The following is a 12,135-nucleotide window of genomic DNA, read 5'->3' on the forward strand; positions in this document are numbered from 1 at the left end:
AGCCTTGGGGCCCTCCAGCCTGTTGGCAGGGTTACAGCTTCTGAAACCAGGCCGGCCATTTCCCAACACAGTGTTTCCTGTATTTTGTATCTTCTTCAATAAATGTCTCTATTTTTCATATTACATGGCCGGATACTGCATGGATAGGCCTATATATACTGGAACATTGCTTGGCAACATAAAAATAATGAAATATTACCATTGTTGATATTACAGATGGACCTAAAAGGTATTATGCTAAGTAAAATTAGTCAATTAGAGAAAGAAAAAAAAATCATATGATTCTACTTGTATATGGAATCTAAAGAACAATATCAATGAACAAACAAAACAGAAACAGATTCATAGATACAGAAAGTAGAATGATGGTTGCAAGAGAGGAGGGAACTTGTGGTACTGGGTTAAAAAGGCGAAGGGTTGAAAAGTACAGATTAGTAGTTAAAAAAAAAGTTAAGAAAATATAAAGTAACAGCTTAGGAAATATATTCAAAAATATTGTAATAACTATGTATGGTGCCAGTTGGATACTAGAAATATTAGGGAGAACATTTTGTAAAGTATATGATTGTCTAATCATTATGCTGTATACCTTAAACTAGTATAAAATAATATTGAACATAAACTGTAATTGAAAATATTTTTTAAAAAACACATTACATTGAATGTATAGACCAATTTTGAGGAAAATGACATCTTGACAATATTGAATCTTCTCCATGAACACAAAAATATCTATTTCCTTAGTTCTTTTATTTCTTTCATCAGAGTTTTGTGGTTTTTTTTATGTAGATCTCTTAAATTTTTGATAGATTTATACATAAGTATTTTATTTTGTAGTGTGCATTTAGTCAAAAAGTAAATGTATTTTGTTTTTAATTTCAAATTCTACTTGTTTATTGCTAGTATATAGGAAAATGATAGATTTGTGTGTATTAACCTTGTATCTTGAAACCTTAATGTAATTGCTTAGTAGTTCCAGGATTACTTTTTTTGACTATTCTTCAAACTTTCTGCATAAACAATTATGCCATCTGTGAACAAAGACAATTTTATTTCTTCCTTCCCAAACTGTATACCTTCTGTCTATTTCTTGTCTTATTGCATTTTCTAGAACTTTTGATATAATGTTGAAAAGGAGCGGTGAGAGGAGACGTTCCCGCCTTATTCCTGATGTTAGTGGGGAAACCTCGTTTCTCATCATTAAGAATGGCACTAGCTGTAGGTTTTTATAGATACTCTATGCTCAGTAGAGGAAGTTCCTCTCTACCTACATTACTGAGAGTGTTTATCATGAATTGATGTTGGATTTTGTCAGATGCTTTTTCTGTATCTATTGATATGTTCATATGATTTTATTTTTTATCCTGTTGATGTGATAGATTACATTAATCAATTTTTGAGTGTTGCCTTGTACACCTAAGATAAATCCCACTTTAATTCTGTTCTTACACATTGGTAGATTTTACACATTGTTAGCATACAATTCTGTTTTTATACATTGTTAGATTTGATTTATTAATGTTCTGCTGAGGATATTTACATCTATAGTTATGAGGGGTATTGGTGTGTAGTGCTTTTTTTTTTTTGTAATATGTCTGCTTTTGGTATAATGGTAATGTTTCCCTCATAGAACCAGAAAGTATTCCCTCTGCTTCTATTTTCTGAAAGAGACTGTAGCTAATTTCTTCCTTAAGTATTTGGTAGAATTCATCAATGAACCCATCTGAACCTGATGCTTTCTGTTTTGAAAGGTTATTAATTATTTACTTGATTATTTTAATATATATGCCTGTCAGATTGTCTGTTTCTCCCTGTGTGAGTTATGGCAGATTATATCTTTCAGGAAATTATGCACTTCATCTAGATTATCAAATTTGTGAACACAAATTGTTACACAAAATTTGTGAACACAAAATTGTTCATAACATTATTTGTTATCTTTTTAATGTCTAATGGGTCTTTAAGGATGTCCTCTCTTTCACTTCTAGTAACAGTAATTTGTACTTTCCCTTTTCTTCTTAGTACCCTTGTTAGAGGCTTACCAATTGTATTAATCTTTTCAAAGAACCAACTTCTGGTTTTGTTTATTTTCTTTTTATGTTCCTATTTTCAATGTCCTTGACTTCTGCTCTAATTTTTAATTATCTCTTTTTCTCTTCTTAATTTGGATTTATGAACTCTTCTTTTTCCAGTTTCCTATGGTGAAAGATTAGATTGTTGATTTCAAATCTTTCTTATTTTTTAAAAATATGTATTAATTCCTCTCTAAGCACTGTTTTTGCTAAATCCCACAGATTCTCATTTAGTCCAAAATATTTTTAAATTTCTCTTGAGATTTTTTTTTTATTTGACCCCTGTGTTATTTAGAAGTATGTTGTTTAATCTCCAGGTATTTGGAGATTTTCTATTATCTTTCTGTAATTGATTTCTGGCTGAAATCTGTTGACATCTTAGCGCAGGCATTATATAACTGATTATATAAATCTTTTAAATTTCTTAAAGGGTATTTTATGGCCAAAATATGGGCTATTTTGATGAATCATCCATGTGAACTTGAGAAGAATATATATTCTGCTGTTGTTCAACGAAATAGTTCATAGATATTAATCATGTCCTGACTTGTTATTTGATAGTGTTGTTGAGTCCAACTGTCCTTATTGATTTTCTGTGGGTTGGCTTAGTCCATTTCTGATACAAGGGCACTGAATTTGTCAGTTATAATAATTAACTCACATGTTTTTTCTAATAGTTCTATTGGTTTTTGCCTCACATAATTTGACCCTATTTTGTTGGGTGTGGGTGCATACGTGTTAAGGATTATGATGTATTCTTGGATGATTAATATCTCTATTATTATGTAATACCTCTCTTTATCTCTAATAACTTCTCTGGGTCTGAAGTCAGATTTGTCTGAAATTAGTAACACTAAACCTGCTTTCTTTTGATCAATGTTAGCTTGGAATATTTTTTCCATCACTCTATTTTTACTGTATATTAGTCTTTATATTTTAAATGGGTTTCTTATAGACAACATATAGTTGTGTATGTGCAGTGTATTTTTTCATCTTGGAATTGTAATTTTCATACATAGACATTCAACTTGGTTTTATTTTTTATCTTCCATGTCTATACTTAACATTTATTCTTTTTTTTCTAACTTTTTGAATCCATGGAACACAATTATGATTGTTGTAATATTCTTGCACTAATTCTATCATCTGTGTCATTCATTGCTAGGTGAGTTTCAAGTGAGTGATTTTTCTCCTAATTATGAATTGTATTTCCCTGTTTCTTTGCCTAGTAATTTTTAATTGGATGCTAAATATTATGAATGTTAATTTGTTGGTTGCTATATATTTTTGTATGCCTATAAATATTTTTGAGCTTTGTCCTGAGATAAATTAAAGGTATTTGGAAACTGATGTTTTGCAGTCTTGCCAAATTTAGTCAAAAATTAGTTTTTCCCACTCCTGAAGCAAGATACTTTACATTCTACCAAAAGCTCAGTAAATCATCAGGTTTTCCATTCTTTCTATTTGGAACAGGCATGCTACTCCTGGCTTTAAGTACTTCTCCCTCTATTCCTAACCTTGAGTAGTTTTGCCAAACACATGCATCCACCACTAAACTAAATTTTGGGGGTACTCTCTGAAGATTTCCAGAGTTCTCTTTCAGTGCAGCGCTTGCCCTTCACTGTTTTGCCCTGAAATTTCCCTATTCTCAGCTCTGTCCTTTCAGCTTCTGCTCTGCCTGGTTTCTTACTCTTTATGAGGTAACTTAGAAACTTTCTCTAGTTAGTAGCTTTGGCAATTTTAGGTCTCATCTCATTTGTTTCCTTTATCTCAGGGATCACTTTGTTGCCTGGCTTCTAATTGTGACAGCAACTATTTCATTTTTTTTCAATTATTTTAAGCAGAATGTAAATATGTCTCTTACTCTATCTTTGCCGGAAGTATAACTATATAATTCAGTCTTTAGAGTGTAAAATTTAGTCACAAGTAAGTTGTTACTAAGAAGGGAAGAATTTAAGAAAACTCAGAGGTTAACACAGTAACTAATGGGACTTTCTGGCCATCCCACTCCTGTAGACATTGTGACCATTGTTTTTTGAAAGGAAGGATGGTTGCAACTAATATGCAAAGATTAGGAGAAATTAACATGCCAAAAAATTTGTGAGTTCTATTAAAATTAAATGCAAAATGGAGACCAGACTTTAAGTTACATAAAGAAACAAAACCATTTAAGCCTCGTAAATAAAATTAAAGCAAGCCTTTTCCATGAACATAAGCACAATTTAGGTTATTTCTTATAAATGCCTCTGATAATCATAAAAAATTACTTGTAATCTTCCCTAAAATGTTCTAAGATAATCACTTATCACCAATACCCTGTGTCTAGAAAAACCCTTTATAATAACTAACTACTGTAAGGGTTAAACAACTTCCCCATTTTCGTTTTATAATCCATCCTATAATGTCATATCACTGACCTGCATATCAGTTTTGGATTTAAAAGTTCCCAGTTTGTGAACAGTTCTCATATGCACAAGGAACTCGTACTAAATACTACTTTACTAATCTGATAGTTTCAATTTTGCTGTTTCTGGAGTTTTAATAATACTAAGTAACCAAGGGATGAAATGTGCCAGATGTTTTAGTACTTAGCACCATTTCTGTCCTAATCTTACCCTCACATTTTGTGTGCTAAAAGACCAAGATTCTATTGGTAGCATAGTTTTAGTATAGGGTCTTCCAATGAGACATTTCTATGAGATTAGAACAGAAATGTAAACTAGAAGTCATTATTTTTCTTCAGACTCTAGTAGTAGTCTAGTGTGCACTTATCAGGCATGTGGCGACACTGGAGAAGAGCTGACTATAGACAGAAAACAACCATGGGCTCCTTTGCAGATAAGCAGCCAGGATGCATGTGAAAAAGGCTCCAGTGGGCAAAAGAGCAGTTTCATTTCAGTTTTTGATCTTTCAGTAATACCATTTTATTCCCACTTGTTCCTCCAGTAGTACTTCTAACAAATTTCTACCCTAATAATATATATTAAATACTTCTCTTGTCAAAATAGCTATAGTGGTTTCTGTTTACTGACCAATCTTGAATGCTGTAGTACTCCATTAATGTGTGATGAACTTACAAATAAATAAGTGAATTAATGAGGAATAAAAGAAGAAGAGAGAAGAGGTTGCATAGAGAGGAAGCATTACAGGAAATGTTGGAAAAAGAAGAAGATGAAGGGATTTTTCTCATACTATTGATTTTCAGGGTACTTTGCAAGAATCTTTTCTCATAGTGCCTGTTTTTGTATGGGCTGTCACAATAAGGTATTGATAATTTTATAATAGCTTGACTTTCTCTCTTCTAATGTAAAACTATTAATTATTTAAAGGGTTTGTTTTATTATTTGGTAGCTCCCTAGCATTTTACAATCAAATTAATCATAAAAATTGCAATTTCACAAATGAAAATAAAAATGCTATTTTATTGAAGTAACTGGTATATTTTAGAACCTCAATGGTATGATAACAGTATATATTTTTCTTTGCTTCCTCCAATTACTCCACTGCTTTTAAAGTTATATCCAGTAATTAACGTGCAAAATATCACATGTACCAAAAATAACATCAGAAAATTTGTATTTTCCCTTTAAATCTCTGATTTCTTCATGTAGAGAGAGTATCTTATGACAATCATAAATGTTAGGTACAGCCAGGGTGCTTTTACATTCCTTCCTGCTGGCTTGTGTTTGATGTCCTATGTTTGCTCCATTGGCCTTTACAAACCACAGTTTTTCATGTGATTTCAAAGTGTTTTGATTTTTCAGACTGTTTCCTTCATAATGAAATGAGCTAACAATCAAACATGCAGATTTATAGAAGCAATTAAATATAAGGTTTCAGCAATAGCAATTACCACTTTATCTAGCATGGCCTGCCTTGTTTACCAAGGGCATTTTAAGTTTTTACCAGAGGTTATCATTTGAACTACATTAAGATTGTCTCTTCCTTTTCCTCCTTCTCTCCCTCTTCCCCTACTTCATTTATTTTGCAATATAATTTTTTAAATAAATAAAAAATACATTGCAAAAAATAAACTTTAGCTTTACAAGATAGGTAAATAGATGATGGATGGATAATTTGATAGATGATAGATAAATAGATAGATAGATAGATGATGATAGATAGATAGATAGATAGATAGATAGATAGATAGATAGATAGATAGATGATAGATAAAAAAACATTTAAAGCTATTTACTGTTTTTTGTTTCTCTCCTTGGGGTGGAGATTATAGCATGCCTACCAAATCCTTTTTGCAGGACTATGACACTCATTCCCCCAGTTGCTGGTAGTGTTGAGTGCTGAGAGCTCACAGATGAATTGCTCCCAGGAATTGCCCTTGGACAAACAGAACTTCCTTGCCAAAAGTTAGTCCCTCCCTAAGGGTTCTTCCCATGCAATGACTGACTGTTCAATGTGGATGGGAGGCTATGAAGGTCAATATGTTTTATCCCAATCCAGTATTTCTGAGTGGGAATCCTATCCTTCCAGAGCTTGCTGGAAGACCATCTGAAATCTCTTTAGCATCTGGATAACAGTTCAACTTTGCCCTTTGCCTAAGTCAGCTTTACTCATTTTTTTTACCAGTATTGTTTACCAATAAATCATCAGAATGTAAATATTATAATCTATTCTCTAGGAAAGAAAACTTTGAGGGTTACTACCTGAAGTGGGTAACAGAAGCAGACTCTAAACTAGAGTCCTGGTCTGGGTCACTCATTGGCTAGCAGTGAGTACACTGTCATTGATGGAAAGTGGAGTCCTGAGAATCTGGCTTTCTGAAGTCAGTTAGTAAACTGGAAACACCTGTAGTGGGATAGCTAAACCCGTCATGGATTCAGATTGAATACTGGTAGATGGAAATGTATCTGGGGCACTTGATATGTTGGAAAGTAGGAACTAATAATTATAAGGACTATGAAATTGGAAGCTTCTTACTGGGAGCTATTGAAACATTCTGTTAATCACTAATTTAAGCAAAATGTGAAAGCCAGAGGGCCTCCTAGGCAGCATCTAAAGACTCTCATATCCTGTAGACAGGGAGCAGAAAAAGCTGAGGATCAGAATTACTTTATTATAGAATGGAAGAGAAGATAGAATTCTCAGCTTTTATAAGTGTGATACTTAAAGATAAGACCCCTCATTGGGACCTGGATGGTATGGACATCCCGGAGACATATCATTGGTCCATTATGCCAATGATCTCATGATAATTAGACCAGCTGAATAAAAAGAGGCAAGTAAGTTAAAAAGTGGAAGATAAACCATCTGTAGTACTCAATACATCTGTGAAGTTTTTAGGACTCCAGTGCCAAGAGCATTCCGAGGCTTCCCCTCTAACATAAGAGACAAAAAATCTTGTCTCAAGAACTTCTTATCACTAGAATGGTAGCTTGAACCAGTAAGCTTCTTCAGGTTCTGTGAATAACATTTTTCTCACTTGGGAATACTGTTCTGACTCATTCAAAAGTGTCAGGAAAGGCTGCCAGGTTCAAGTGGGACCTAGAACATAAAATACCACTACACACTGTGCAGTACAAGCAATCTTGTCACTTAGGTGATATAATATGACAAACCTAATGGTATCAAAGGTCAGTGTGGTAGACGAATATGCCATGTAAAGATTATGGCAATCCCAGTAGGTGTCTCAGAATTCCTAGCTTAAAATGTGTAATTGTAAAGGGGGTATTCCCTGCCCCTGGGAAATAAGGAGGGATGAAGTGGCGAAAACAACACATAAGTGTATCATCCCAGCAACTGGGATGGTGTGTTCATGACACAGCAAAAAGAGGCATGTAAGGCTGGTGCCAAAACCTAGGGAGGTTATTTGATGGCAGGGGACATACCCTCCCATTTACTTCTACCTCACAGGGAATTATAGCGGGGGATCTTTAAAAGCATAGTGCATGGAAATGCTGCACACTTTTGCTCCCTCTTCCCTGGCTGGTGGATCCGCAACTAGGAGGCTGAGTTTCCTGAGCCAAGGCGGCCTAGTCAGAATGATTCCCCGTGCCCCTGCTCAAGCACTCCAGGTACTGCTTGGCTCGGAGTACAGCAAGTTATGGTAAGAGGACAAGAGGGAGGCTGAGACCGATGGGACTCAGGGAGCATGGCTGACTGACAGGCCATGTACCCCTTCCCCAGGCAGGAAGCCATGGAGGCTGCCACCCTCCCTTGGCCTATGCCCCTTCTTCAGCAAGTCCTGTGCCCCTTCTTCAGGTGGGAAGCCATATTGGCTGCTGCTCACCCATGGCCCATGACAGTACAGACCTGTTCAGTACTGCCCCACTGCAGCCAGTGTGCAAGCCCAGTGCCCCTCCCAGAGCACTCTGGGCTGACCAGGAGCATTGTGGGCACTAGGCTGGTAAGAAAGGGATAGAGGGAGGAGGAGTCTTGATCTGGGGGGTCCTGCGAGGTAGCATGGTCAGGTGACAAACCCTATGCCCCTCCCCTGCACACAAAGCTGCAGGAAGCTGCCACAGCAGGCACCTGGCAGCTGCTTGTGTACTCCTCCACTTGGGGGTAGCCTCATCAAGAAAACTTTTGTGTATATTTTAAGTAAGAAAATTATTTTCTTTTCAACCTGACTTTGTCTCCAGAGTTTTTTTGCCTATGGGTGATGAGTGGTAGGACCTCACTGTTGTTCGGTTACAGTAGTGGCACCCAAGATGGGGCCCTAGCTGCTTGTGGCAGGTCAATCCCTCTCCTCTCAATTGTGGGGCTCTGGAATTCCCAATTGCTAGGAATTTTTCTGCACACCTTCTAGGTGGAAAGGAAATGAGTCTGGGAAGAGAACAGACTCTGGGAAGGAGGAAGGAGCACTTGAGTTTTAGGGCTGTGAACCAGAGTCCAGGTAAGAACCAGCCAAATTTTGGTGAGATCATTGCTTGATGATCATTGTTTGTGAGATTGATTGGCAGAAAACTCACTTCTGTGCACTACTTTAAAATAATAGAATCAGTGCTAGTTATGTTTATATGTTCCCAGTTTGCTTGGATTCTCATGTTCATACTTATAGGTCTATACATCTGGACAATCAGGAGCTGTTATGTTTTGATTCTTGGAGGGAGTCCACTGGATCAAATATAAAAGGCATTGATTTTTTTACCGCAACGGTGTATGGCCGAATATATATTTTAAACTGCAGGGGGAAATAACCCCTAAATTGTCCTCTAAATTATTGTACTATCATGCAATTGAACCTGTATTGCCAACAGTTAGGCAAATAGAATGAGATCCCTTACACCAAGGCATTTATGTTGCTGTATAATAAAGGACAAGGAACAGCTTAATGATGCAGAGAAGGAAAATGGCTTCAAAACCCCATCCTAACAGTAAAACAAAGGAAAGACTCCATAATTCCCTAAACCCAAGGGATATAAGATTGGTAGCAGGAAGACCTTTTCCCCAGCCTCCTGTAAGGCTGGGCTGGTGGCTTTCCACCATGGCTGTAGAGCTCCAGCAGGATGATACCCCTGGAGCATTGATTACCATGGTTCAAGCTGCCAAATGCTGTTAAATCAGCTGAGAGAAATCAAGGGCATTCAAGACCCTTCATTCCTTCATGACTCTGAAGGCCAGTAATGGTGACATCACTCTGGCAGTCAGTCAGTCTTCTCACTAATAATAGAGTTAAGGAGCCCAGTCAAGACACTGTTGCTACAGAACCACCTGAAGTAAAGGAGAGTACTGCCAACAAAGAAGTATTAACAAGAGTAATAGGCCTTACTCATGAAAACAAAATGATATTCAGGCTGTCATTGCTTTGAGTCTACTGAAGTCCCCCAAAGTTCCAGCTGGTGGAAGAAATCTTAACAGGATGCATGAGACAACCTCTGCAGAAACTAAATACTCAAAGAGAAAAACACTGATAAGTCTGGAGAGAAAACCCCAATACACATGACTGGAGGGAAGTTGATGGTTGGCCAGTTGGGCTCAAAAATGTTGGCAATACATTTTGGTTTAGTGCCATTATTCAGTCTCACCTTCAATTTCCTGAACTTCAAAGACTTGTCTGCCACTACAGTATGCCACAGAGTGTTTTGAAAAATTGTCCAAGTCACACAGAAAATAGAAATATCATGTTTTTGCAAGAGCTTCACTATTTGTTCGCTCTGATGATAGGACCAAATTGCAAAATTTTTGACCCTTCAGTAGCTCTGGATCTCTTAAAGGGAGCATTCAAATCAACTGAGGAACAGGAGAAAAGTGTGAGTGAATTCACACACAAGCTCCTGTATTGTCTAGAGGATGCATTCCAGCCAGCTGTTAGTGCTAACAGCAACCTCAGAAACAAATTTGAAAATCCAATGGTACAGCTATTCTATAGTACTTTCCTCACTGAAGGGGTGTGTGAAGGGAAGTCCTTTTGTAACAGTAAGACCTTCAGCCTATATCCCCTTCAGGTAAATATTTACCATAACTTAGAAGAATGTTGTTTGGAAGAGGCCATGGTGGAGGGTGACTTTGAACTTTTTCCTTCCAATCATTCAGTGAAGTATGGACAGGAGTGCTGGTTTACAAAACTGCTTCCAGTGTTGACCTTTGAACTATCAAGATTTGAGTTCAATCAATCCTTTGGTCAGCCAGAAAAAATTCACAATAAGCTGGAATTGCCTCAGATCACTTATATGAATAGGTACATGTCCAGAAACAAGGACCTTGTTTGAAGTAAGAGAGTGTATTTGGAAGTTGAAGGAGGGAGTAAAAGTCCTACAGCAAAAACTGGAAAGGTATGTGAAGTATGACTTGGATCCAGCTCAGTTTCAACTGCCAGATATGTTGACTTTGCAAAGTGACACAGGCATGACATTCCCACTTTCTTCAGTGATAAGTACAGAAAGTTCTTCTCAGGACATAGAAAGTATCTTTTCTGAAGATTGTCTACATATATGCCAATAAATAAGCCCCTTCATCTTCCTGGTTTTCTATGGAAATGCCTGCACATCCAGCTCCTGGAACAACCACAGATGAGGCGATAAACTTTGTTAAGACCTGTCTTCAGAGGCAGAGGAGTGAGATTAAACAAGATATACAAGATTTAAAGAACTGTACTGAAAACACTACCCAGATTATTAAGCAGATGTACTGTGATGTTCTCCTTAATCAGGTGCCTTATCACTTGGACACAGCTCTTGTTCATGAAGGACAAGCAAATGCTTGACACTACTGGGCTTATTTTTATAATCAACCCTGACAAGTCAGGCTCAAGTACAATGACATCTCTGTTACCAAAAGTACAAAAGACATACTCTGTTCCTGGGAACAACTTGAAAGAGGTTCCTATTGAAGCTTGAGAAATGTTAGTGCTCATAGTCTGATTTACATCAATGACAAGCTACCCCACTCCAATTCAGAGTCAGCCCCCAGTGAACCAGATCAGGTGCTAGGAGCATTGGAAGCCTTTCTGCTGAACTTAAACATTCCATTCAGGAAGATAATTGGGTATTTGAATAGGAAGTAGAGAAATGGGAAGGATAGAGGTCTTGTAATATTCCTCAAATGGAAACTTCTGCCAATTCAACATCACAGGATTTCTCAACATCACAAAAGCCTTCACTGCTTGCCATCTGAGCATGCTGTAATTGTCAAGGAGCAGATTGCCCAGGACACAGCAAACACAACATGTGCCTATGTCAAGAGTGGTGTGGAAGCAGTCTTGAGTGAGGCATTTCATGAGAAATACTCCAGGCTCTTTTAGCAAGGACTGGCCAAAGAGCCTGTGTTTCAAGAAGTTAAAGACAGTGTGGGGATTTTCAAAGATTTTATGTGTAAGTTTTTATGCATTAATATATTTATGTTTGTCCCTTAACAGTATTTCTAATCCATGCACTTCCTTACTTGAACCTGAGCAATGGAAGCACGCTGTCTCATGTTTGTTTCTTATGTTATTTTCAAATTGCAAAAATCTTTGAATGTGTGGCAAAAAAAAAAAATGTAAATTAAGTTTATCTAGGGAAATGTGTTTGCAGATCTGGGGACTTTGAGATGCCAGATACTGAGTTTGAGTGTGGTCCTTTCCATCATTAAAAATGACAAGGTTGAAAGTGAATTATGGTTATTC

General features: G+C 36.8%; 1 pseudogene; it reads left to right on the top strand.

The window, feature by feature from the left end:
• Window positions 1-9,516: 9,516 nt before the first annotated feature.
• LOC129078803 (ubiquitin carboxyl-terminal hydrolase 28-like) lies at window positions 9,517-11,772 on the top strand (annotated as a pseudogene).
• The last annotated feature ends 363 nt before the right edge of the window (window positions 11,773-12,135 follow it).

This window comes from Pteronotus mesoamericanus, unplaced genomic scaffold (assembly GCF_021234165.1).
Source record: "Pteronotus mesoamericanus isolate MK-2021 breed Mesoamerican mustached bat unplaced genomic scaffold, CSHL_Meso_final contig_74, whole genome shotgun sequence".
Taxonomy (NCBI): Eukaryota; Metazoa; Chordata; class Mammalia; order Chiroptera; family Mormoopidae; genus Pteronotus; species Pteronotus mesoamericanus.